At 38.6% G+C, this 25,004-nt stretch overlaps 1 protein-coding gene across 8 annotated transcripts in view; it reads left to right on the forward strand.

Moving 5' to 3' along the window:
- LOC129780205 (trithorax group protein osa) overlaps window positions 1-25,004 on the forward strand; it is a 299,734-nt gene that overhangs the window by 228,156 nt on the left and 46,574 nt on the right. The window lies entirely within an intron of this gene.

The following is a 25,004-nucleotide window of genomic DNA, read 5'->3' on the forward strand; positions in this document are numbered from 1 at the left end:
ATTAAAATATAAATATATTATCAAACACAATTCTCGTCCAAGATTCTTTGATAATTTACAACAAACACGTTTTTAACATTACATGGAATACAGATTTGATACGAAAAAGTGAATTTCCATTCACAATCAAAACTTTGTGCTTTGATTGTGAATGGAAATGTGCTTTGAGGCACCCCTAAATCATGGCCGATGGAGCTGAAATTTTGCACAGGTCGTTTTTTTTTTGGACCAATAAACAAAATGTATATGGTCGGTTCTTTAAATCCGATAATTATTCCATACCTTCATTGCCTCTCAGGCTGAGTCCCAGAAGGTCGATTTTCGGCCAAAATATTTTTTTCGAGATGACACCAGATCTCGAAGTTTCATGCATTTTTAAGTCATTTGACATCGAAAAAAAAATCGATTTTCCAAATTTCCTTTACTCCCTCCTTGAAAGATTTTCGAGGATCAAAAAATCAAAACTTTGAGCGCTTTGAGGCACCCCTAAATCATGTCCGATCGAGCTGAAACTTTGCACAGATCATTTTTTGGGCCAATAAACAAAATGTACATTGTCGGTTTTTTGAAATTCGATGATGAAATTTTTCCCATACATCCAATGCCACCCTAATGGACATATAGTGGGGGGAATATGGACAGGTTTGTAATATATAATCGAGTCCGACCTGTATGTGGTTTTTCATGCAGAATCGGATGTAGATTTCATTTTTTATGATATATTTCTTAAATGATTATGATTTCCTAAAGTATTGATATTTCATAAACTATTAAAATATGTCACCATTTTGATGAGTTTACCACGGTACCATTGTACGTAAAATTTTGTCAAATTGGAAGAGGTTTCAAATAATAATAAACAAAAAAAAAGGGGGGGGGGGAGTTTTGAGAGATAAAAGTTTTGAATATCAAATTTTATGTTTGAGTAAGATTGTTTTACAGTACATTTAAAGTGTTACTTTTTCTAAATAGTTCATTAATTTTCCAACAACTTTTTCAGAACTCATATTTTAATCGTGCATCTGGATTTCGAGATACGATTTTTTGAAAGAAATACCAATGATTTTGAAAATGCCCTTCCAAAAAATGAATGCATTTGGTGACTCAACTATGTCGAAAACACGTGTGTGTAAATATTATAAGGCATTCAAAAACGGCCGAGAAGAGATAAACGATTTGCCACTTCGAGGACGATCATCCACCTCTTCAACTGATGAAAACATCGACAAAATAAAATGAATGGTGCTCGGAAATCATCATTTAAGTTTCAGAGAGCCAGCCCGTGAATTAAATATTTCTCATGAGACTGTTCGTCATATTTTGGTTAGTGTTTTGGGTATTAGAAAAGTTGCAACACGACTAGGGCCAAAAAAAAGTTTTCTTCAAAAAAATAATTGTATTCAAGTGGTTGGATATGGCCTCGTTTCTTTTTACCAAAACCCAAATTACTGCTTCGCGGGACCTATTTTGACAGCATTAAAGACAAAAAAACCAAAAAATTTCTCGCCTCAGAATTACGCCTTCGGCACCAACTCCACAAAATCGATTCGGTTCGGATTTGTTGTGCGGACTTGTTCTGTTGCCGTTGTGCGAAAAGTTTTCATTCTTAAACTTCTATAATGTTCGCTCCCATCGGCAATCATTTCGTAGTCCTACCTAAACGATGCGGTCGGTTCTTAGACACCGCCCTTCTAGTGTTGAACGACGGTCCGGGACAATTCATTTTGGTGAACTAATGAAACGGATGAAAATTTCAATTGAAGACCTGCGAGCGTCTATTCGTATGCGAAATAAATTTTTTTTTTTATCTGTATTATAGTGACTTTCAACTCATTTGGCTGGTTCGTCACTTTTACTTCCATTTTTGGAAGAATGTCGGGAGTGAGAATTGAACTCGTGACCTTTAGCGTGAGAGGCATGGATGTTACAACTACGCCAGATCGGCTCCACTGCGAAATAAAATTATTTTACGATGATAATGAGTATAGTTCTTTTGAGCAGTTTCAATCGTCAGTGAAAGTTTTGCTTCCTGATTTGTAAAGTAAGTACAGCGAAGATAAACAAAACAGAAGAATCGATGTCATTATTTTGCCCAGAGAACATGCCGATTTCATTTTTTTTCTCTGTATTATAGTGACTTACAACACTTTTGGCTGGCTCGTCACTTTACTTCCATTTCGGAAGAATGTTGGGAGTGAGAATTGAACTCGTGACCTTTAGCGTGAGAGGTAAGGATGATACCACTACGTCAGATCGCCCCCTCATATACCGATTTCATTTCACTCCGGTAAACTCAAATACAATAAAATAAATTATTCAAAAAAGGCTGTGCTGAAGTGAAAGAACAAATAAAAATCAGTTTCATTTCTCTGCTTCAAAAATGATTTTTTTTCAAATTTTGCTAATTTTTTTTAATGTTGCTTTTGCCGTTCACAAAATAAAATTGGATTGTCACGAAGACAGACAGCATTTCGTAAGCATCCAAAAATTATTGAAAACGAGTTGTAAAGATTTGGATATACCTTTGGCTGATTTTTTGAAATCCTTGGTAATTAACTTTTCACTACTTTTGAAAGTCGAAAACAAGCTTTCGACATTCAAGAAGAGTTTTATTTCTCGAAAAATGATTGTAGATTAACGAATGTATGAAAATTCACTCAAGATCATATTCGTACAGTAAGTGTTTTTCAATTTCAGGATACAATATTTATTATGTTCATTGCAACTGTATTTAGCCGTTTCAGAAGGCTATCTGCGAGTGGTTTGTTGTATACCATTCGGCTCATTGTCTTGGAAAAAAACTTGAATTCTTGATTCAATTCTATTTTGTTGGCAATGTGCTTCAAATTTTCCTTCAGGATGTTTAAGTAAACATTTTGATCCATTACACCATCGATGAAAATCGACTTGCAGTGGTACAAGTCGATCGAATCTTGCATCATCCCGACGCCTCTACACTTTGTTCAGGTGCACAAAATTAACCGACAACAAAAATCAAAGGAAATGATATCTCATCGTGTTCGGCCAATGAGACACTTCCGACACAAACAAAAACAATCGAATTAAACTCGCTGCTGGTAAATAAATTCAGATAGCAGCAAGCAGCACGTGCTCATCATAAATCTTTCCTCGTTAGAAGAAGAAGAGTGCTGTCTGACGACTCTCTATGTAAACCCGTGTGCTTTATATATGTGTATACAAAACAACTGCAACACCAGCGGCATCGCGCGAACCCATCAACAACAACAATAACAACATTGACGACTAAAAACTAATATCATCATCATCAGCAGCAGCAGCAAAAGCGCCGGCGAAATAAAAAAAAAGATTGTATAAATAAACGAACGAGATTCCCTGCTCTGACGTCACGTGATCAAAGTGCAACGCGTGTCTGTGGAGGAGAACAACAAAAGAGAACGGAAATATTTATGTGAAAAAAAAAATACAAAAAACCCTCTGCTTGTGAATGCATAGCGCCGGGCTCTGAGAGATGGGGAGAGAGAGAGAGACAGACTTCGAAACTGCTTCGCCGATAACACAAAATAATAATATACACGTTTTTCCTCCTGGCTCTTTTCCATGACATAACAATGATTCCTTACGCGCCAATGTTATGTACGTGAAAACGAAACCAAGTCAAAAGCCGTGTGCTATGTCTGTGTGTCGTCGCTTCTCGGTTACCGGGTTACTACATAACGGCTACGGGATCACCCACTTGCATGCTTCTTACATTACATTATATACCATCCCAGTTGGTGTTTTAAATGGGAGAAAAGTGTAATCTTTTACAATTCGAACCCAATATAATGAAGCCATAATGTCCCTGGCGCGCGAGAAACGGGTACTTCAAATAATGCCAGCCAATGGACAACCTCACCGTGAAGCAGGTGGTGTTGAGGTGCAAGAGGAAGAGGTAAAGTACCGAAAGGGAAAGCTTGTTGTATTGAGAAGAATAATAATAAAAGTAATAATATAAATGAGTCAATCAAAAGAACGGCGAGAAAATTATTCTGTTCGGTAAGGCCGAATAGAGTGGTGGTCAAGGGGCACTTTTGTGGAGGGAGAGCGGTCTGCCGTTGATAATTCGATGAAATATGAACACATAACGTTAACCCATTTAGAGGATATTTTTATGACCTTTTGCTAATCTCAAAATTTTCCCTTAGCTTCAGAATTGAGACACCCGATTCCAGTCGAAACAAATTTCGTGGGGTCGTGTTTTCGCTCTTGTTTCTTGACCAGATTCACGTATCATCTATTCGCTCACAAACGAAACAAATATGCCAATTTTTGTTATGCCTTTTTATATAAACAGTTCCTAAAAATTGTTCGCTCAACGAATTGTGTAATTTAATATGTTCTTGGTCTCGTCGTTACAATCACCGAAGGAGAATTGTGTCTGATATTATAATGACGAGTTTTGGTAGAAGTACTAGGAATTTTATAGTAAAAGATAATTCTAAAGGGTAGATTAGAAGATCAATCAACAGTTTTGCGATAGGGCTCTTGCTACACATACATGCAGAGCATCTGTTGGGCAAACATCATTTGTTTACACTCGTAGCTTCTATGCAGCAGAAGCGGATTCATTATCAATCGACGCTCTTATAGATGATTTAAATATAGTTGCGATCTTTCTATTAGCGCGAAATATTTCATAGAACTTACATGAACTTTGTGAAACAGTTAGGTAAGCTATTTACCGAACAAGAACTACTGTGTGACGCATATTGCTTAACATACTAGCACCTATTTCGCGATGTTCATTGAGCGACTTTCCCATTAGATTTGAATCGAAAAAATAACAGGAAAGTATTATCAGCATGTTCGGCCAAGATTTAAGACACAGAGGCTCGAGGTCACGTTCGAATGCTTCCTTGTATTGATGGATGGATTTTCTTCGTTTTCAATTTTCTTTTAACCACATTTCACTTCTTCACAGAGCATTCAGGTATCCGGAGATCATGTCTGAGGGTTGGTTGATCTTTCTGGCTGAATATGTTCCTAATTTCAACATAATCATCTGCTTTTTTGGCGAAACTAACCACCGAATAAGGATATCTGCACACGAATATTCATTATAGTTTACTTCTTCACGAAAGCAGCATTTCAGAGCAAAAAGCACAAAACCTAAATGGCAGCACACTTCACCTAATCCGGCTATACAATCGCAATGTGCGATTTGCATTGTTTCTTTTTGAATAATCAATTTGCTTCCATTGATATAGATCATAGCCATAACAGAAATTTTTATTTTTCCGTGTATAAGAGTAAAGAGACATATATTCGCATGTTATTAATATAGTGTAGCGCGTAATTTCTATAACTATTTCGCTAAAGTAATTATTTAAACAATGCTCAATCTTGTCGATCCATATAAATCCTATGCAGTGATCTCTTTTGCCTGCCCAACAGATCACTTATACATATGCACGCTGCAAGCCCCCTATTGGACCCATGAACGTGCGCTTAGTAAGAGAACATAGATGTGATAATGAAAAATAAATTTTGGGCGAGACGAAGTTTGCCGGGCCAGCTAGTACATAATAAAAATATGATGATGATGATGATGTTGAATTAAAGAGGCTTTAAACTTTTCAGAAAAAATATGAATGAGATCTGGATATGAATCTGAAACCTGAACCCAGCGTTTCTCTAGTTCGAGACTATGTTCTGGAATCGTTTAAATTTGCATTATGAACTTGAAATATAGATCTGGATTTGAGAACCTAAATTGGATTCAGCAGGAAATCAGGATTTCGAATCAGAATCTGAATCCAAAAAAAACTGAGTTTAGAATTTTAAATATCTTTCCAATATGGAGCCTAGGTCAGTGACATGACGCCAAATCTGAAATCTTCATTTTTTTTTTAATCTGTGTTATAGTGATTTTCAACTCATTTGGCTGGTTCGTCACTTGTACTTCCATTTTTGGAAGAATGTCGGGAGTGAGAATTGAACTCGTGACCTTCAGCGTGAGAGGCATGGATGTTACCACTACGCCAGATCGCCTCCTCATTTGAAATCCAGAATGCAATGAAAAACTTCTTTGAAAAACTGTGAAAGAGAATGATTTTCGCGTGTCCAGTGAGTCAAACTTATCATCATTTATCGATTGATCAAATATCGGACTGGTTAAGATTTGTTCATATTTCTGTAATTCCTCAAAATAAATAAAAGCAAACTCGCAACAACAACTCAAATTATCTCAAATTATAGACACCTACTGAATTTATGATTTGTTCTAAAGTTTAATACCTTCAGAAATCATTGCATCCTCCTCGCAACTATGAAACTCGTCATACAACTGGATTTGGACATTGGATGAGGAATGAGACACAATTCTCCTTCAAGATTTTCAATTTTTTGAGATTTCAGTTATCCGAAGAGCTGAAGTAGTTTCAAAATTTTGTTGAACATTTTGCAGCGTAGCCTTTTGAGATTTGAGATAGTAAGTTTTTTCAGGTTCCTTGAGACATATATATTTAATGATATTCGAATTTTTTGGAAATTTCAGTTTTTTCAGTTTTAGTTTTTTGACATTTCAGATTGTTCGAGATTCCAGGTTTCGAAAATTCCAGATTTTTTGAAGATTCAGTATTTTTGAGATTTTTTTTTGGGATTCCAGATTCTGGAGTCTTTTTGGGGTGAAAAAAAATATTTTGTTTTTTTTAGGGTTTTTGATTTTTTGAGGTTTTTGTTTTTTCGCGATTTCAGATTTTTTGAGAATTCTAGTTTCTTGAAGATTTTAGTTTTTGTTTAAGATACCAAATTGAGGTTTAAAAATTTTGAAATTTCAAATACATTTTACAAATAAATCCTGTACCTGTAATTTTCTCCTTTTTCAAATGGAAGCAACAGAGCCGTCCTACGTAGCGTACTTTTTGAAGTAGAGCCAGTTTAAGGCAAACAAATCTTGGAACAGTAAAGAAGTTCAATAACTCTTTATTTGTTGAAATTGGACCATATTCGTAGAAGGATTTTTTCATTAAATATGATCATCTTTCATCTCCTGAGAGATTTTGGATAAAATTAGTTGGTGCTTCCTGACTTTAAGGGGATGAATTAAAAATTAAATTCGAAAAACATATGTATTAAAATCAAATAAAAAAAATGTTTGAATTTTTTGAGGCTTAATTTTTTTAGATTTTGGTTTTTTGAGATTTTACATTGTTAGACATTCGATTTTTTTCTTGGGGTTTTAGAATTTGAGCCTTCCGATTTTTTGAAGCTTCATATTTTTCGGGATTCTAAATATTTGAAGATTTCAGAATTTTGTAGATTTTAATTTTCTGAGTTTTAAGTTTCTTTAAGATAAAAGGATTTAGATTTTTCAATATCTGATTTTTTGAGATTCCAGATTTAGTGAGATTTTAAAATTCTTTGAATTTTTTTCAAATTTAAGATTTTTAGGATTCAGATTTTTTTTGAGATTTCAGCTAACATTGTCATTTAATTGAATGCACGGCTCGTCTTCTCGGAAGATCTAGATATTTTTCCGCTGTTTTCAAAGCGTAATATATCATGGAAGCTTCTTCGCACGATCGCCAGCGTTAGTTTAATATCGAGATTTGTACCGAATATACTTGATCAAGGAAGTTATATGGTGATCTACATTATCATTACAGGCGTTTTTATTATTATTTTTACGTGTTTTTGAGATATCGTGAAGAATAGCAGTTCTCCCGGTTGTCTTGCTAGGTTGGTAAGTTGGGGAAGTTGTCTCGGTTACCTTCTCAGGTTTCCTAAAGATAACTCTCCGTTGTCGTGATTGAAGTTTTACGAAGCGTACACGTGATGAATAACGGAACATATCGCCGAGTCGATTGGTTTTATACGAGCTCTCGGTTACCTTCTCAGGTTTCCCAAATATAGCTCTCCGTCGTTGTGTAGAGCCCAGCGTTGGTCCCTAGGGGGGATTTTGATGCGCGCTGACTGGAGGGCGCAGCAGGAAAAAGTCGGGGTAAACGTGTTAAAATCTAATTACTAAAAATTAATAAAAAAACAAAAATAATCAAAATTCTAAAAATCTAAGAATAAAAAATTTAAATCTGAAAACTTAAAAATTTTAATATTTAAAAATTCAAAAATTTAAAAATTCAAAAATTTAAAAATTCAAAAATTTAAAATCAAAAATTTTAAATTTTAAAAATTTAAATATTTAAAAATTTAAAAATTTTCAAATTTTCAAATTTTAAATTTCAGAATCACATCACTTACCGCAGTGAATCCTGATTTTTAACCATTCCCACTAACAACTATTCCTTCCATGATAAACGCTAGGGAACCACGCTATAGAGGCGACCCTTCTGGCCTTCGGGCGGCGAATATCATACTAACATTCCTTCCCTTCCCCTGGTGACTGTAAGGACGTGGCCGGCGTCGTTTTTGACCGTTTAAAGCTCGAATCACCGAAAATTGCACAACGAGAATGATTTGCTAGTCCCAAGCGTCATTCTGTGTGTTCTTTGTGCAATTTGGTTGGTTCAGGTCAATCACGGAGAGCAACTACGAATTGTACAGTCTACCCAAGCTCAAGCTCAAGCTCAGATTTTTTTTGAGATTTCAGTTTGTTTTTTGAGAATTCATATTTTTGGGATTCAAAATTTTTGGACATAAAAAAAACTTGGAATCTACAAATTTTTAAAAGTTTTTAAGTTTTTAGATATCTTTTATATTTGAGAATTTCAGAGAATTCAGATATTTCAATATCTGATTTTTTAAGATGCCAGATATAGTAAGATTCTGAATTTATTTGGGTATTTTTTTCGAATTTTAGATTTTTAGAATTTTAGATTTTTTTGAGATTTCAGTATGTTTTTTGAGAATTCATACTTTCTTAGAATTTCAGTTTTTCAGTTTAGAACTTCAGATGATACGAATTTTTCGAATTCAATTTTCGGCTACATATCGTGATTGAGAATTGATTCAAATTTATAATTTTTTCTCCACATACTAGACTTGGAAATCAGATTCAGATTGAAAATGATTTCAGAAGCAACATTCCTAATCACATGCCACAGAATACGAATTAATTTTACTGTTTATGATATAGGATTTGGTTTCCTGTTTCTAGATTTTAATTCAATATTTATTTTTTATGTTTTTTCCTCTGATGAAATGTAGTATAGATAATGAGAAATATTCGCTGCGAGAATACCAGGCTTGGCTTGAATTTATTTTGCAAAACAAAATTATAGAGGGTAGTGTCCAAGACAAGACCGCATTGTTCACCTTGGACTGCGAGAGTATCTACAATCCGCTTTTTTCAGATTTCGTTATTTTGGAAAAAAAGAGGTTTGAGAATTAACTCTTCAATAAAAAAATCCCGGTCATAAGATATCTAATTTGCATCACCTGGCGATATAATTATATCCACCCATCACAGGCAATGTTTCTGATAAGTAGCTATTTAAACTCGAGTTTGAGAATGCTCCGAAAGATGATTCTTATCCTATTCGACCAAATTAAATAAACAAAAGAACAAAAGGCGACCGATCGATTAGCATTTCTTTAGGGGCCGTTTTATTAATAGTGACTTTTATGTACATTTATGAACATCGATCTAAGAAAACCAGAGAATGTCGAGTTTTTCGTGTTAATGTTGGAATATTTACATTGATATAAGAAGATCAGAGAATGTCAGGTTTTTCGTTTTAATGTTGTAATATCTAAGAATTTTTTCTTCAATAGTTTACTATAAACAGCATTAATAATTAATGTTTCCGTAGTCTTTCTACCACTTCAAATTTTACAACCCGTTGAGCTCAGTTCATAACGCTTTTTTTCTGGACCACCACTTGGAGTATTAAATTTACGCATTTCCGAACAGTTACAAAAACTCAAAAATGCCCCCAATTTGTCCCCAATAATCAAAGTCCTATGTCAAGCTTCGATGAAAAGTATGAGCTCAAAAATCAGAAAAGCTATCAGAGTTTGGACACTTTCAAATATCAATTGTTTTTATCATAGAAAAAAACAAAGTATTTTCGACAATGTTCCATTATATTAACAAAATAACGTATTGTATGAGTATATCCAAACCAACTTAGCTTTATTTTATAACACAAAACGAATCTAATTCATCTATAAATTAACTTTACAATGCATCTATTTCGGGATTTATACCTCGTTCAGCTGCAGTCTTGGGTGATCCATCGAATTCCATCAGTGAGAAACACCTTTTCCAAGGGTAATTAAATATTTCCATCAGTCGAGAATCTACTTCGTCACGATGTTGTCATGATCCTTGAACGATTCACCAACGAAATCGACTGCTTTCCGGTCGCAATTGAATTACAATCTCAAAGGGTTCCACAGTTCTTGAAGGCTGGAGCAAGGATACGACCAGTATGCGATGGCTTAACTTAGATGGCAAGCTGCTTTCTGCAGCACTTCACAGCTTGCTAAGCTTACAGATAGGAATTATCTTATCCGAATCATGCGACGGTTTCGTCTCATCGTAATTGAAAATGTTGTAAGCAGGAACTCTATCGAGGGATTCATTCAAGTTTGTCATATCTTCAACTATTCCACGTGTTATCGTTGCTTCGTGTTTTGTGGGAAACATTTGGTCAATTCAGGGTGATCGCGAATGAAACGTATCACCCAGTATCGTGAGTCTCGTTTAGTATCCGCAAAAAGGTACATATCGCTCCTGCTTTGTTAATTAAATTCAAACCACTCGAGATCATCGATTCCTTCGGGGAAACCTCTCATAGATAAGGTTCAGAGATGATCTGCAAACGACGTCTCTTCCGCTTTTGCGAAAATACTTGGACGGCCAGGTTTTTGTGGGCTGCATTTTAGTTGCCTTACACCTTCTGTATTGAGCATCCCTCTCTTGTAAGCTTTGTCAAGACTTTCCCTATGATCAGATTCTGGAACGGTAGCAAATCATTGAAAAACTAAAGATTCAAAAGAAACCCGATATGACGACATGCTATTCAATCGAATTGTTTTTTGGTGGGATTTGACGAAGAATAATCGGAATATAAAATTATGCCTTACTCGCTTTCTAATATTCAGGGTGTCGACTACCTGTAAGAACTTTGAAAATCAGGAAATATCAGGGAATTCAAACAACGTCAGGGAATATCAGGGAATTTCGTCACCAATCTGGAAAAAATAGTTTAGCCAATTCGATACTAGCCAGGATGCACGCACTGTTCGGTCTTCATACCTCTAGGCGTGCAACTGATGACTTGTGCAATTTGTACCAATCAGTACCTCCAGCTTCAACCAATTTCCTTCCTTTTTTCTTCTTCAAAAACAATCGAGAAATTCAGGCTTAAAAACTATACTGTCATAATTTAGATCCTGTGGTATCTGGAAAAAAGTATATATCCTCACTGCTGAAAAAGACATGGTTGTATGGAGAAGAATGTTTCATGACAGCCAGAAAGCTGAGAAGGGTCAACTAGGGCGTGATAAAAAAAAATTCATGAAGATGTTTGGCATTGCCCCGTATTCTGAATAAGATTTCGATGAAACTTTTCATAATGCAAGCGATACATTGTCATTGGCTTCGACGAGTATTTGAACAAAACTACAAAAAGGGTGCAGATGTATCTGAATGTCTGCTTTTTGGATGAAGAAGAGATGGAGGTTGTTACATGACTTTAATGTTCTTGTAACGTTACAAGCACCATATCAACTTGCAGCTTTCAAAGAAAGCCTGGTAGATATATCTTTGAACAAACTTTCCCTGGTGTCGATGGACGGCACCAACGTGATTTGGTCATTTTACGCGAGCTGCAACTGGACTTTCAAAATGGAGAAGAAAAGCTTTTGGATTTAGGTGCAAAATTTCACAACAGACAAATCCTGCAATTTCGCGTGGGATGCAGAGGAATGTTAAGAGCACCTGATTTTGAAGCTATGAAGCATTGATGTATCCTGCGACGAAAGCAGTATCCTCTCTTGATCGAGTTCGAAATTCACTTTTTCTTTATCCAGAAAACAAGGAAAGTTGGAAGTAAGGAACTTTTGTGTCAAATGAATCAAAATAAATGAAACGGCTACGAGAAGCAGAAATGAAATTACTCAAGAGGAAACGAAAAAAAATATGGAAAACGCACAGAAGGAAGCCGAAAATTTGTGAAATTGATCCAGTTAAATCAATTTCAAAATTACTCGTTTTGTACTAGTTTTTAAGGATCTTTCAAGATGACTTTAAATTGTATGAAAAATCCAATTTCTTATTTTTTACGACAATTCGACACAATCATCGCTGAACTCATTAAAAAATCACAAACAATTCATCTATGGGAAGTTATCAAGAAACATACATAAATCTCATTGGTTGGGCCACTTAAATGTTTTAAGAACTTCATCTACAGGGCTAGTAGAAAATTTTATTATTAGCTTACATCTGGAATTTTTCAGAAAATTTTCTGGAAAATCAGGGATTTTTTTTCGAGTTTCGAGTCGAGTTTCGAGTTTTGAGTCGAGTTTCGAAGGAGACCCAACTGAATGCGGGATCTGGTGCGGTATCACGCTGCTTTGTGTTACTTTCAAAGTACTCTGCAAGGAAATCCTTAACCGGATTCAGGAGAAAATCGACGCTACTCTGCGGCTGCAGCATGCCGGATTCCGTGCCGGCCGATCATGCGTGGACCATATCGCAACGCTCCGTATTCTGGAGCAGATCTACGAAATCCAGGACTCTCTCCTGCTGGTGTTCGTTGATTTTGATAAGGCGTTCGACCGACTCAACCACGAAAACATCTAGGGCGCACTCAGGCGTAGAGGAGTCCCAGAGAAACTAGTCCATCTTATAGAGGCTCACTACGAAGCGTTTTCGTGCAAGGTATTGCACAATGGCGTCTTGCCCAACCCAATACGGGTTACTACCGGTGGGAGACAGGCACCCCTATTCTGTATTTCGATCGATTCGAAATATTTCGACCGACTTGATAAAATTCCATTCTGAATTTCGTTCGAGTTGTTTTTGCATTCCGTTCGATCTGTTTCTCTTCGAACATTAAATGGACAAAACTTTCGAAATAGAGAATGCGAAATTATAACTCGAACGAAATCCGTCGGAATACAGAAGAGGGCTGAGGGCTGCATATTATCACCGCTACTGTTTCTTATCGTCATAGATGAGATACTAGTTGGAGCTATTGCCAGGAGGACAGAGGATTACCTTGGAATCCTTTAGGAATGGAGGACATAAACGACCTAGATTTAGCCGACGACATTGTTTTGCTATCCCAACGTCGAAGTGATATGCAGAGCAAGCTAGGCGACCTCTCCGAGAGCTCCCAAGCAGCAGGTTCCGCACAGTAGCGGGACAAAGAATTGAACAGGTGGAAACGTTCCAATATCTTGGGAGCCAAACAACGCAGGATGGTGGTACCAAGACCGATATAGTCACACGGATCAGAAAGGCCAGGGCTGCCTTTGCAGGTCTACGAAATATCTGGCGCTCAAACCAGATCACTCTACATACAAAAACCCGAATCTTTATTTCGAACGTTAAATCCGTACTGCTGTACGCCTGCGAAACGTGGTGCGTCTCGACGGAGACAACGCAAAAACTGCAGGTTTTCGTTAATCGTTGCCTGCGATGTATAATTCAAGCATGGTGGCCTCACAACTGGATATCCAACGTTGAATTCCATCGTCGATGTCATCAGCGCCCGATAGCTACTGAAATTCGCGAACGTAAGTGGAAGTGGATCGGACACACCTTAAAGAGAGGAGCAAACGAGATCTGCAGAGAGGCCCTCGACTGGAATCTACTAGGACAGCGCAGAAGAGGCAGACCCAGAGGCTCGTGGCGGCGTAGTTTTACCAATGACATCTGACCAATGACAAACTGTTGATGCCAATCTTACCTGGCGGCAAGTGAAAGCCATGGCAGATGACCGTCGACAGTGGAGACTTCTGACATCGTCCCTTTGTTCTGCCCAACAGGCAGACACGGATCAATAAGTAAGTAAGTAAGTAAGAGTCGACCCTGAATATAGTCCAAACTTCACCTTTCGTGACTACTATTTGTACCGATCAAAACAAAGTGCTACTTCCGATATACACTTCTCTTCAGACCGGGAAGTAAGGAAAAGACTTGAGTCACTCTGAATCTATGTACTGGCAGAAATATGAGAAAAAGTTGTGGAAAGCGATTGGTTAAATATCATTTCCCTAACCCTTTCATTACGACAGTGTGCTCCGCCGATGGGTAGTACCCATGTACGGAGCACTGCGCCGAAAAGTATGCATATCGCGCTGGTGTGATCGAAGAGCAGTATGAATTTCATGTCGTCTAAAGACGACGCTCGTACACACAACTCGTCGCGCGGATGTCGTCTATAGACTCGTAATGAATAGGTTAAAAATCGTTTATTTTCACTTGAAACAAGATGATTTGGAAGGAAACTGCATCTTAATCGAACCGTGTGAAACATTTCGACCAGTAATGGAGTTGAAGATAACGCCGAATACTTTTGACGTAGGATTTCGTTTTCTTCAACCGTCGGAAAGACCAAACACTCTGGTTATCAGAAACAGAGATGGCTCCGCATTGAAAACCCATATCCCATATCTGATATCCATTGCGATTGACAGAGCTCGAAATTATAAAGTCAATTCGAATGATAACAAACCGTTTCTAAGAGGGCAAATCGAAAAGGCAGACAGCAGACCACCATCAGAATACTGAAAAAAAATTATGAAAACCAACTTTGCCACATGATTAATACCATCAGACGTGCTTAATGATACGTGAGCCGTATCGAGGATGAGTTGAACATCACGAAAAAAGCAAAAAAAGAAGAAACGAAACAACGCGCGGGAACGATTGACAAAGTACATATAACATTTTCTAGACCACGACCTGGGCTAACGCGCGGCGTTTATGGCAATGATGTTGATGTCGAGGATGATGATGATGATGGTGACTTGCTGCCGTAGAAGTTTTCACGTGTCTTTTTTTCGAATTGACGAATAATGAGCACATTGTCGATTCAACGAATTCGACCGTCGTCGCCACCGCTGCCGACACTCGCAATTTGCATAACGATTTTTAGTGGCAGAACGCGTGTGTTGTATTTTTTTCGCCGCTATATCGAAGTCGTTTGCGCGCGGTGAGTCACAATTGTGTCGGTCCGTGTGGACTTCCGAGAATTCTGCCAGTGGGGTAGATGTTGGGATGGACAATATTCTTTCTCGAATCCAGAGAGAGTCGCTCGGATGACGAGCGGATCCCTCGTTGATTTTGACAGCTATTTATTATCCTATACAGCGGAACTCACCACACACAATCGGAACAGATTCGAACGCATTTTTAACCAACGCCTATTTCTCCGCGAAAGGCCCCCCTCGTAATGTTTCTAATTCCGAATGGAACATAGAGGGCCTGATCACGAACATCACTTCACGGTGAAAACGGAATGAAATGCATACAAATCACATACAATTCTTTTCGTTTTCACCGTGAAATGACGTTCGTGATCGGGCCCAGAGTCTTGTTCTAGATCACGCAGCCAAGAAGGCGAAAGCAGCCTGCATATTATACAGCTTTTCCTGATATTATTTTCGCAAAGGGATAATATTTGCACCGGTGGAATGGAGACGCTCTAGCGAACTCTGGAACGCTGCCTGTTTGCTCAAAACTATGACACAGTACGAAAGAAAGGCAGCGGTGGCGGTGATGGCAACAATAACCCTGCTCCTTCCTGAATGTTCACTGTGTTTCCGCAGTGTTTTCTTGAGAAATTCAGTTGCAATGTTTTTCGCAATTGCTGCTCCCTCCGGAGAAGTGCTTGTTTCCACTGTTTACGTCTTCCGGCTGACGTGGAAAATAGTCTGAAACATACAACGAAGTAATAGCAGGAGTTCTTCGAAACGACACACCCTCCTCATCCTCGTTTTGGTGGACCGGAGAGTTTGGCTTCTGGCATAATTTGTAAAGATTGCCAAGCGCACATGGCATGTTTCAAGACATTCTTCGTTTGGAAGGAAAGTATCGGGTTGGTTGTTCCGTAAAGAGGAGGAAACACGAAAAACGGAGCAGCAACAGCAAGGCCGTGAAATTCCATTGGGGTGAAAGGAAAGCATGTTACTAAATTGTGCACCGAGCGGCGGAGGACGTGGCGAAAGGCGAAGTTTGATTGGATTCGATGTTTTATGCAAGACACATTTGTGGAAATCTTTTTGGAACAAATTATTAAGTGGCCATTATTGCTTCGTTTCGCTCTAACGCGATAAATATCATAATGGTCGTTGATAGCAGCTAACGAGCCTCGTCGCCGCGACTCTCACGGACAATCATTTCTTGGCATCGTGCCATTTACGCAGACAAAACACAGAATAGTTTAATAATGCAATTAAGATGTTTTCACATCGGCTCGAAATGAAGAACCATTTAGATTAATTTGAGCGCTTTCTTAATTAAAACTCATTCAAGCGCGCATATGCTGCATCGGTGTGGCGGCGCGCCTCTCAATATGTATGTGTGCACGTTTCGCTTCTGTGTGTCTCTCCGAGATGCCAAAGCTCAACGAACAGAGTCACCGCTATTCAGAGAACGGGGAGGAGAATGGGGAACCTCTTTTTTCGACGAGATTAAATATTCCGTCATCGCCACACCAACGAATATGCGCGCGATCGCTCAGCCCTCGCCTCCCTCCACTCCATCCACCCATCTCTGTCAAATGATCACACGGACACAACCAACCGCCTAAAACTTATCATCTCCTTCCAGTTGACTACCACCCTGACCTGTGAACGTCGTCGTTTCAATCTTTCATTAGTGAAAGACCAAGTCGTAGCGAATGAGTTCGCCGCTTCCATAGAGATATAGATAGAGTCGAGTCAGGGCACAGGGAGCACACAAAAAAAAGATGTGCGCTCGTTTTTGTTAAGCTCTGCTGCGGTGTTGTGTGTCTGTCTCGAGGCGGTGCTCTAGTGCTCGGTGCTGCTGTCACGGTGAGGGACTCGAGGGGTCCATCCACTGGCAGCGAAGTGGACTTGCTTTGGGGTCAGTAATGAGATATTATGACATGGTTATTTCTAAAGGCTCTGTCATTCTCTTGTATGCTCTTCACTCTGAATTATACGAATTCTAGTGTTTTGATCACATAGCAAATAATTTTGGGAGATTTTTCCATGCAGTTAAATTTTATTATTATAATACAAACCGTACATTCATTTGGTTTAGACTTGCAAATCATGTTATGTATTGGACAACAAACAACGCTATATGAATGTTGCAACTTGTTCTAGGCTACATACATTATATATAATATAAAATCATCCATGTTATCATTGACAACCATCCTGAGGAGGTTTTGAAGTTTCACTTTACGAAGAAAACACTCCAATTGAATAAAATTGGAAGAATCGAGCTTCGAATATTTCGATTTCTCCAAATTTTTCCTCTGTGTGACTCTCGTGATCAGAAGATGGTCAGCGTCACACACATGCTGGAAACAACTCCCATTCTGGCCGGAGGTTCTTTCGTTTTTGTGAGAAGTTTCGACAGTGCAAGATAAAATTATGATAAATCGAGCGGAATTATTCCTTCTGTAAATGGCAAATTTTGAGCAATCGTAGAGTTAGCTCACAGCTATTGTAAATTTCATTGTTCAAAGGCTGATTTTTCTGACCATTCTATCCTGGATTCCTCGAGAAGACGCACCACGCTAGATATGGGGTACAGACTAGGGGGGCGTTGCTGATTAATGATGAGCTGCATCCCAATAGGATATCCCGTGTCGGGCACAGGTACAGATCATTGAAGACAGCAACATCACAATTACGAAAACACTTGTAATACTAACTTCGAGCCAACCGCGAGTAATCGGTTACATATTACTAACATAGTTATAAGGCAAACATTGTCGAAATATTGAACTCCCGGCCCCGTCAGGTTGACGCCATATGAGCCTTAATAAAAATATATATTTTGGATAAAAAAAAGGCTGATTTTATTTCATGATGGCTGTGTGGAAAACAGCGAGAACTTATTCAATAATTCAATATTTACAAGTAATCTATTTAGCCATGCGATCCTCGGATTGCATCAGATCAATACTTTCTTTCCTAGAAAAAAAATTTGAATTGTACAATTTTGAAGTAAATTATAGCCCATAGTAATGATGAAGAAACCCATCTCATTGAAAAAAACATCTTTTCGGAATACTCCATTCTGAACAACCAATATAATATTTTTAGGAAAGTTATTTTTCACAAAACCAATCTTAATTTCTACGATACGATTAATTGAACCAAAACGGTTTGCAGAAAAAAATTCTCAAGCAATTGCCTCCATCTTGTTAGAGGCGTCGTGCACAAATTACGTAACGCTAAAAATGCGGTTTTTGGACCCTCTCTCCACCCTATGTAACAATAAGTAACACAAGACAAACCCCCCTCCCTTTCATGTTACGTAACGCAAAATCAAAGTCGTTTGAAAATTTTTTATAACATTTTGGATTTGATAAAATAATTGAAATATCAAAGTAGAAAATCTGTCCAGGTTGAAATCAAAGAAGTTTATAGAATTTCTAACAAACAGAGAAAGAAAATCAAAATCATCTGTTGGGATTGGTACTTTCAAAACATCTAGTGTTCGGCTGCGAGGAACAGGAGCTCGTAAAAATTGATGTTGATTTATACAAAAATAACTGTTCGTTTTCAGAGATTCTAGACTGAATCGAGAATCGAGATTTGTCACCGTCTCAACGACAGGGTTTACGGGTAAAGGGTACGAATATGAGTCCTAGGAATTTAAAAAAATATGCTCTCAAATTTAAACAATAGGGGGAAGTAGTCCTAATCCGACTTCCTTTTGGATCTTGGAAATGGCGCCACCTACCGAACTTCTGGCAGTGTCGAGCATTTTATTGCTTCCTTTATTCCGGCGTTTTGGTGGCATTCCGTGTTTTCAGTGCTTAAAAGAGGGAAATATAGATTTTTGACCAGTACGGAAAATGAGTTGAATGTTCTTTTAGACGATGAAAAATTGCAACACTAGACTATTTCGATTGCTAATGGTCTGCTCTTCAAGACAAGCTATATAGATTGAATCAGTCTTCTGTGTTTGCTTCGCATTTGCAATTTATGAGGTCTGATGAGGGCCATCTTCCCCTATACATTTGACTAAATTCGACATTCACGCACGTATGATTTTGGATGCTGTCTGTCGTTCTACTGATGGGTCCTGTTTCAGATCAACTCATCTGCGCTGTATTCACATTGAGGTTTGTATGTGTGTGTGTGTGTGTGTGTGTGTGCAGGACAGAATAACATATAATCGGGAATGATCAGGTTGAGTCATATTTGGTTTCCATCGGGACTAAACAATTATGATTGGTGCGTTAATAAGTCTCCGATATCGAATAATTTCGAATTCAGGGAGCTCGCTAACATTATTCAAAATCGAGCCCATGCATTTGAAAAATAGTGCCTTCCTGAACAATCTGCAACGTACGTTGGATCACTGTATCCAACTGATTCAGAATGACCAAAGTCCCCTAGCTTATGTTTAGAAGCCAAAAAAATCATGATCTTGAAGATTTACGCGATATTCGAGATGCATTAATCGGTGCCTACCTTTGGACCGCGGTTTAGCCCATTACAACACGTGCTTAATCATCTCGATTCAGGAAACCACATTCGGCCCCAGAATCGAAGCTAACTGCTCAGGTATATAGGAGCGCGTGAATTTATTTGGGAATAAAGATTGAATTTTGTTACGTAACGAGCACGGCTACCACACTCTCCCGTATGTCACATTAAGTAACGAAACCTCGTTACGTTAAACCTCCCTTCAAGATGTTCAAATAAACATTCTGATCTACAACATCATCGATGAAAACCAAATTGAATCATCAAATTTCTAAAAATAACAATTTTAAAAACATGATGAAATAGTGGATGAATATTTTTTTCCGAATACATAAAAAATCTCGTAGATGACGGCTAAATGCAGCTAAAGACAGTTGCAATGAACAAGGGTTATCATACTAAAGATGAAATCGAGATGAAATTTCAACCACCGTACGAATATGAGTTTGAGTCAATTTTCATTCATTTGAACATACATTCGCCATTATTAGAGAAATAAATACCATTATTTTGAAAACAGGTAGAAAACCTGTTTACTCTCATAAGACACAATGACTTTATCTAAATAGAATATACCGAAAGCTTATTTTTGATTTAAAAAAAAGGGAAAAGAGATCTGCATGGTGGGGGTACGAATTTGTGTATGTATCACTGTATAGTTCAAATTGTGAAACCAGAGTTAAGATTTGTTGTTGAATACAGTTCCAGCTTATTTGACCTATCAAATCCAATATCAAAAAAAAATAAAAGACTCGGACCAAACAATTAAGAAAAATTATTGTGAACCTCGTACGTAATTAGAATCGCATCGAAATAGATTGATAAAGGCCACATATCGATGGACCCCTCACTGGTTGGTTCTCGGGGCCGATCAGTGTGTCCCGGTGCCCGGGCCCGACGCTGCTATGCACCGCGCACTGCTCAGTGTCCGACCTGAGCGAATGAGATGTGTTCAAGTTACGTCGCTGCTAAGCTGCCTCGTTCGAGAAGTGGCTCATAAACACATTTCTTTGTGCATGCTTTGATGCTTTTTACCATCATCATCGCCCTGTTCGGCGTCGTCGTCGTCGTCTTCGTCGTTGCGAGTTTGCGTTGCTGCTGCTGCTGTTGTTTTTTGTTGTTGTTGTTGTTGTTGCTGTTGGTTGTTTGCCATGGACAGCAGCAGCGGCATATATACAGGATGAAAAAGAAGCGGAGAATGTTGAGGGAATGAGGCAATGGATGAATAGCAGCAGCAGCAGCGGTACCACGAGTACGACCGACAACAAATGCGATTCGAAGCGATGTTGGCTGTGTGCTCCGTGCAGCACCGCGGATACAGTCTTTCGAGAAGCGACCGACCAGCTCGAATATGGAGAATTGTGACCGGACGAGAAAATGTGCTGCCTCACGTACACCACTCGGTGCCGGAGCGCTCGAGCACTCGGGACACAGTGTTGTGTGTACACTCTCGTTGGCTCATATAATACTGACAAGGGGGCAGACCGTACTGTAGAGCGGAATCGAGTCACCAGAGAATCTTTTTCGTTCGTCGCAGTTTGTTGAGTTCGCTTCCGCCCATCCCCCTCCGACCCTGCTTCTGCCTTAGTTAGGTGTTGCTACGCTCGAATTGCTTCGCGCTGTTTTGTTGATGACGATGGCGACTGGCGGCGATGGCAATGTTGCGAGGCTAGGCAAAGTTTTCAGAATATGCGATAACTGTGGTGAGCGCTACCCTCTTGTTTTCTCTTTCTCTCACTGTGTTGCTCTGTCCTGCTCGCGCTGCTAGCAAATGTTCTTCGAGCGGCAGTGCGGTGTGCTGCATGTGATGGGTGAGTCCATTTATATCACTCGCAATCCCCGCTTCGGAGTCATTTCCCGCATACTGCTTTGCTGGCTGACTAGCAGCAATCTCCGGCGCGGAGGCGACGAGAAGCGAGCGAGAATTTCAACGTCAGTTCAATTTTTCACAGTATTATAAAATAAATATACGGCATACGTACATGCCGCGTGTCGAGTTCTCTTCGTCCGGTACAAAAGAGAATATTTAGTGTGCGGATGGCAACCCGACCGCCCCCGAGTGCATACAGAAGTATTTCCATGGGCGAAGCGTGTGGTCGAGGGAAAGGAGGGAGTGTTTGAACTTTTTTTTCTCTGCAGTTGTCTCTTTTCTTCTCGCTTTCGAGGCTAAAATTGTATGTAAACACAATGTCAGGGATTTGGTAGGGGATTTTTAATTTGACAGGGTTAGATAAAAAATGATCGGATGACAGTTTCTTTTATTCCGAAAAAGCGCGGGATACATTTTTCGTGCATAATTTCCGTAATTAAATGAACTCGGCAGGGTGTGTTTCCTGGCTCCTTGAACGAACACGAATCTCATCTCCAGCTGTGTGCTACCGAAGGGACATTTTCGTGCCGAATGATCAGCGCCGGAAATTCTCCGTTTTCGTCTTGTTTTCTGGGTTGAAAAATTGCCTAATGTTTTCGATCTGACCACGCGTTACGGTAGTCGGGGGGAAATATCGATTCATTGATGCCCTCAATAATACGCGTTTTCTGGCCCATTTTTTAATCAGTCTCCCCATCCCGATTAATTAGAGAAGATGCTGGAGGATTAATTGCCCACGAACTTTTACTCTTAGAAGAACGTTGGAAGAGGCACGCCATGGTTGTTTTTGTTGCTATTCTCCGTGCTCTGTGTGTGGGGCTATGCGACCTGCGTTTAATGCCTAATGCCGCGCGGCACTCATTTTCCCGTTGGGGGCGCCCATTGCCTGTCGCCGAAAATCGATCGCCTTGCGCGCGTTATGAGCTATTAAATAGATTTATGTATGAAATTTCAGCAAATGATGATTTCGTTTCTCGTAGCAGCTCCCTGCTTCGCGTGTTTCTGCGGTTTGAGATTGTAAACCTGACACAGGACATTGGCACGTTTTGCAACGCGAGATATGTAATGAGCGCGCTTCGAAACGTTGGATGAGGTGCGAATATACAGTGACTCAAATCCGTAATCGTACTCCACCATGCAGATCTCTTTTCCCTTCTTTTGAAAGTCGAAAATGATCTTCGGGACATTCTATTTAGATAAAATCATAGTGTCATTGAGGAGTTAAAAGGTTTGCTATCTGTTTTCAGAATAATGGTTTTTATTTCTCTAAAAATGACGAATGTATGTGCTAATGTATGAAAATTTACTCAAATTCATAATCGTACGCTGGTTGAAATATCTACTCAATTTCGAAGGCGTTGGCCAATTTCCTAACTCCATCATTATTATGGTATCCCTTGTTCATTGCAACTATCTTTAGCTGTCTTTAGATTTATCTACGAGTTTGTATTCGTATTCGGAAGGTGTATTTATCGATTTTTTCATTAAGTCGTTTTTAAAATCGTTATTTTTAGCAACTTAATGGTTTCTAAATTTACTGCATAGATAACTTCCTTAGTTTTTTTTACAGAGATTGATGTCGAAAGATTGTGGAGGAATATCAATAACTTTTGAGTAATTGTAATGTAACCATGTGCGAACTTTATATCTTTTGAGCTCTGGGTCATTATCCTGGCAAAACTTGAATCCTCGATTCCATCCCATTTTGTTGACACTTCGCTTCATATTTTCCTTCAGTATGATCAAGTAAAGATTCTGATCCAATACATCATCGATCAAAATCAAAGTGCCCCTACATGCACCCTCATACCATCCTTCCACCACCACCATGTTCAAACGTTGCTTTCAGATTTTTTACGTTTAATTCATCGTTGGCTTCCTCCATACCAAACGATAACCATCGGAGCCAAAAATATCAAATTAGGACCCATCTATGGAAATACCATCTTACCAGTAAGACATTGATGTGTTTCATGCTGTTTGGAATAATCATATTGGAGTTACTGTTTTTTTTTTGCTGAGAAACGGTTTGTCTCTCTGTGCTTGGGCATTCAAGCTGCCCTCCCTAGACACATTACGAACTTTTTGTTTGCTCAATTTGGTTTTTATCGATGGTGTAATGGATCAGAATGTTTACTTGAACATCCTAAAGGTGTAGCATGTAGCAAAGTGTGAACAAAATGAGATGGAATCGAGGATTCAAGTTTTGCCAAGACAATGACCCAGAGCTCAAGACATATGAAGTTCGTACCTGGTTACATTACAATTACTCAAAAGTTATTGATATTCCTCCTCAATCTTCCGACATCAAGCCCAGTAAAAAACTAGGGAAATTATCTGTGTAGGAAATATAGAAACCTTTAAATTTCTAAAAATAACGATTTTAAAAACTACTAAATAAAAAAAATGATAAATACACCTTCCAAATACACCAAAAAACTCGTAGATAAATCTAAAGATAGCTAAAGATAGTTGCAATGAACAAGGGATACCATAATAATGATGGAATTAGGAAATTGGCCAACGCCTTCGAAATCGAGTACAGATTTCCACAAGCATACGATTATGAGTTTGAGTCAATTTTCATGCATTCACACATACTTTCGCCATTTTTAGAGAAATAAAACCCATTATTCTGAAACACATAGCAAACCTTTTAACTCTCATATGACACTATAATTTTATCTAAATAGAATGTTCCGAAAGCTTGTTTTCGACTTTCAAAAGAAGGGAAAAGAAATCTGCATGGTGGAGTACGATTACGGATTTGAGTCACTGTATATGCTTCAAAATTCTCTTGTGATGTTTTCGTATTATTTCAGATGGAGATTGATTTTTATATCAGGCCTTACTTGATAATTATTTTTTTTTAATTCGTTTATTTTTACAGGCTCAGTTACTTAAGTTTAAAGGAGCCGAATTCTTAAATATAATTTTAAAACTATATATATATAAACAATTTTCTTACATCTATGGTTAGTAAGGTGGAAAACCGATTACTCGCGGTGCACTCGAGTTTAGGAGGGTGACATATTTTTAGGAGAAGGATGGGATATAAGGAAATTGTAACAATGTTGATGAACACTCAATTTATAAATCTATTCGTATATCTATAGTGTATTTACATTTCAACTTATTCTACTATTTATAGCAAGGGGACGAATTAACCGCAAAGGAAGGAAAGGAGGGTATAAGGATGTAGGGGCAATCACACACGAAGATCTATAGCTTTAAGGAAAACATATATATGGGACATGTAATCAAGGTCTAACCGAGCCAACACATCTCTCACCGGCACATTGGGATGTCTTCCTCGGGCCCGAAGGGAGTTTTCTAAATTCGATCTGGCGACCAGATACACCTCGCACGACCAAACAATGTGCTCGATGTCGTGATAACCTTGGCCACAAACGCAGAGATTGCTGCTGGCAAGATTGAAACGGAAGAGTAGTGCATCTAACGAACAGTGATTGGACATGAGTCGGGAGAAGGTGCGAATAAAGTCCCGACTCAAGTCTAGACTTTTGAACCACGGTTTGAGGCTAACCTTAGGGAT

This window comes from Toxorhynchites rutilus, chromosome 3 (assembly GCF_029784135.1).
Source record: "Toxorhynchites rutilus septentrionalis strain SRP chromosome 3, ASM2978413v1, whole genome shotgun sequence".
Taxonomy (NCBI): domain Eukaryota; kingdom Metazoa; phylum Arthropoda; class Insecta; order Diptera; family Culicidae; genus Toxorhynchites; species Toxorhynchites rutilus.